The sequence below is a fragment of the Choristoneura fumiferana genome, chromosome 24 (assembly GCF_025370935.1).
Source record: "Choristoneura fumiferana chromosome 24, NRCan_CFum_1, whole genome shotgun sequence".
Taxonomy (NCBI): domain Eukaryota; kingdom Metazoa; phylum Arthropoda; class Insecta; order Lepidoptera; family Tortricidae; genus Choristoneura; species Choristoneura fumiferana.
Genome location: NC_133495.1, coordinates 2,815,142 through 2,819,061, shown reverse-complemented (window position 1 = coordinate 2,819,061; position 3,920 = coordinate 2,815,142).

Genomic DNA, 3,920 nt, shown 5'->3' with positions numbered 1-3,920 from the left:
AAACCGATTTTTTTTTTACAAAATAGAACTGACTACAAAAAAATTAAAATAATTTTCTACTAGCTTGAAGTCGGTGCCTTAGCACGAGCCAGCAGGAGTGGAGTAACTGAAGACATAACCTAGTAGGCTACGACGGTGAGGAAGACGACTATAGTTCCACTCCTGTTGGCTTGTGCTGACTGCTGGGGCACCTTTATATCTTGCAATCTTGCTTATATATACCGATAGTATTGAAATATAGGTCACTATTGATTGTACAAAAGTATCGATACTATCGATAGTTTTCGTAATTTTCTGTTCATTACTATCGATAGTAGGTATCGATAGTTTATGCATTACCGATAGTATCGATACTATCGATAGGCATATAGATATTACGGCCTTTTTCCGATTAAACTATCGATTTTTCGGCAACACTAATGCTAGGTATGGCGTATTTTTCACATAAAAAAAGGCGTGGTAAAGGAAACAATAATATGAATTAAATAGGAATTAAAACTGTAAACATGTTTACAAACTATACCTATGTAGGTATAGTAGAAATGGATTAATTTCGCAGCTGTCATTTTGCGTATTTAACCAAGGCCGAAACATACGCGGATCGAAGATATTTTTTTATCGGAGTAAGAGCAAAATTGATAACGAATAATACTGGTTTAGTTATCGCGAAGCAGTAAAGGGCTTGCCACAGTGTCGATACGGATCTGCTCGAATTGATGTTATTTTTTAACGAAAAAGTTTTCGGGAGCCCCGATGGTGATCTGAACGGTTCTCTGTTTTTTCACCGAAACAATTTTTCCCTAATTTTAATGATTTATTTCCCCAACTTGCGACAAAGTCGCGTGTGTTGCGACACTTTAGCACGGCGTGACGTCACGGGCCCTCACTCTCGAGCTTTGACGCGCTTCATCTTCGTCATTTTTTGTTTGATTGACAAAGGAAAAAAAAACATGTATTGTTTGATATTAACCTAACAGACAGACTATAGTTATTTATGATACAAGTGCGGAAAGTAAGCCATTCCCAACGAGTGGCGGAGAACTTGAAACACGAGCGAAGCGAGTGTTTTGAGCCGGCACGAGTTGGGAATTTCCTACTTTCGACACGTATATCATACAACGTTTTACAATGCATTAAGCGAGGAAATAAATCGAGGCTACATCATTTATTTGCCATACTCCTTTTACTACAGTAGCAGGCAGTAGATATACATACCGACATGCCCGCCAAACCAAAATCGTTAACGTATACACTTTATTAAACCAACTTTCATAAAAAAATCATTGACTCAGAAGATTAGAACAGCTACAGCTACTAATGATAGGTAAAGGAACTTTGTTTCAGTATCGTGATTTTATATTAATTATTAGCCTTGTTGCTTGACATTTTCCAACTTATATTGGCTAGTTCTTATGGAGGAGTGCACGCTCTATAATGCTAAATATCAGTGCAACCCGTGAATAAATCCCTGTAATAGTTAAGTAACATCAAGTATATGTATTAAGTATCTATTCTACAGCTCTAACAAAAAGTTACCGTAAATCTGAGTATTTGGCTTTGGAACTGTAAATAAATCGAAACTGGTTCACTAATTCTAATAGATAAAAGCAAATAAATAAGAATAAGACATACCAGTAGATGTTATAATATCCATGCGTGTAGAAGTAGATTATTCTATCAATTTACGATGTTTATTAACTTAGGTATGTATATTAATAGTTCACGTATTTTGTTCAGCATTGAGTTTGTCACTGACAATATGTGCTTCGTGGAGGACGAAAGGCGGCGTAAAGTCAGATATAAATTCATCATTTAAACTCTTCATTTTAATTTACTCATCAAAAATTAATTCACCGGACTGAACTATGAACATTACTTTGGCGGGGTTTCATGACAGGCGCGAACGGGTAACCATGATTGGTTCGTGCTACGTCGTGCGCGCGCACTGGAAGCTCATTGTTTAACTTTCGAGTGCGCGCGCTTGACGCCGCACGGTCCGAATTGGACTCAAGAATTTATTCCCTTTTTTTTCATAACTTTAGACGGAACTAAAAACGAGTTTACATGAAAAAAAAATTAACGTTCTCTTTTCTGTCGCGTTTAATCTGTATTATCTTATCAGTAAATATTCAGTTGGTTGCATCAAACGTTTTCTTATTTGTTCAAAGCCTAACTATAACGACTCTTTAGACTTTTTTTTAAATAATAGTTTTTGGACATCATTTGTAATTTAAAAGTTACTTTACCGCACAAGTGCGGTAAGTAAAATCCATACAACTTTACTGCACACTTGTGGATGCGTGCAGGAATCACTAATTATCTATGGATATGTGACCCACGTCAAGAGGCACTTTCGAGCACGTGCATTGTAATAGTTATTTATGATACAAGTGCGGAAAGTAGGCAATTCCCAACGAGTGGCGGAGAACTTGAAACACGAGCGAAGCGAGTGTTTTGAGCCGGCACGAGTTGGGAATTTCCTACTTTCGACACGTATATCATACAAACGTTTTACAATGCATTAGCGAGGAAAAAAATCGAGGCAGTGACTACATCATATTATTTGCCATACTCCTTTTACTACAGTAGCAGGCAGTAGATATACATACCGACATGCACGCCGAACAAAATCGTTAACGTTTACACTTTATTAAACCAACTTTCATAACAATCATTGACTCAGAAGATTAGAACAGCTACAGCTACTAATGATAGGTAAAGGAGACTTTGTTTTAGTATCGTGATTTTTTATGATTAATTATTAGCCTTGTTGCTTGACATTTCCACACTTATATTGGCTAGTCCTTATGGAGGAGTGCACGCTCCTATATATGCTAAATATCAGTGCAACCCGTGAATAGATCCCTGTAATAGTTAAGTAACATCAAGTATATGTATTATTATCTAATCTACCAGCTCTTAACAAAAGTTACGTAAATTGAGATGTTTGGCTTTGGAACTGTAAATAAATCAAAACTGGTTCACTAATCTAATGATAAAAGCAAATAAATAAGAATAAGACATACCGGTAGATGTTATATATCCATGCGTGTAGAAGTAGATTATTCTATCAATTTACGATGTTTATTAACTTAGGTATGTTATATTATAGTTCAGTATTTTGTTCAGCATTGAGTTTGTCACTGAAATATGTGCTTCGTGGAGGACGTAAGCCGCGTAAAGTCAGATATAAAATTCATTTAAACTTTCATTTTAATTTACTCATCAAAAATTAATTCACCGGACTGAACTCATGAACATTACTTTGGCGGGGTTTCATGACAGGCGCGAACGGTAACCATGATTGGTTCGTGCTACGTCGTGCGCGCGCACTGGAAGCTCATTGGTTATTTCGAGTGCGCGCGCTTGACGTCGCACGGTCCGAATTGGACTCAAGAATTTTATTCCATTTTTTTCATAACTTTAGACGGAATTAAAATACGAGTTTACATGAAAAAAAAAATAACGTTCTCTTTTCTGTCGCGTTTAATCTGTATTATCTTATAAGTAAATATTCAGTTGGTTGCATCAAACGTTTTCTTATTTGTTCAAAGCCTAACTATATCGACTCTTTAGACTTATTTTTTAACAATACTTTGGACATCATTTGGCAATTTAAAAGTTACTTTACCGCAACAAGTGCGGTAAGTAAAATCCATACAACTTTACTGCACACTTGTGGATGCGTGCAGGAATCACTAATTTTCTATGGATATGTTGACCACGTCAAGAGGCACTTTCCGAGCACGTGCATTGTAAATTAGATTTATAGAACACTAGTTAGCCTATTGTGTAATTAATTTTAGCTATATCGATGGCGTAGCCACGGTGGGGAAGCGCCCCACCCTGGCTCTAATGTAAGTACCTAACCAAACCTAAAAAAGTAATTTATCTAGGTACATAACTACAAGCTTGCTAGT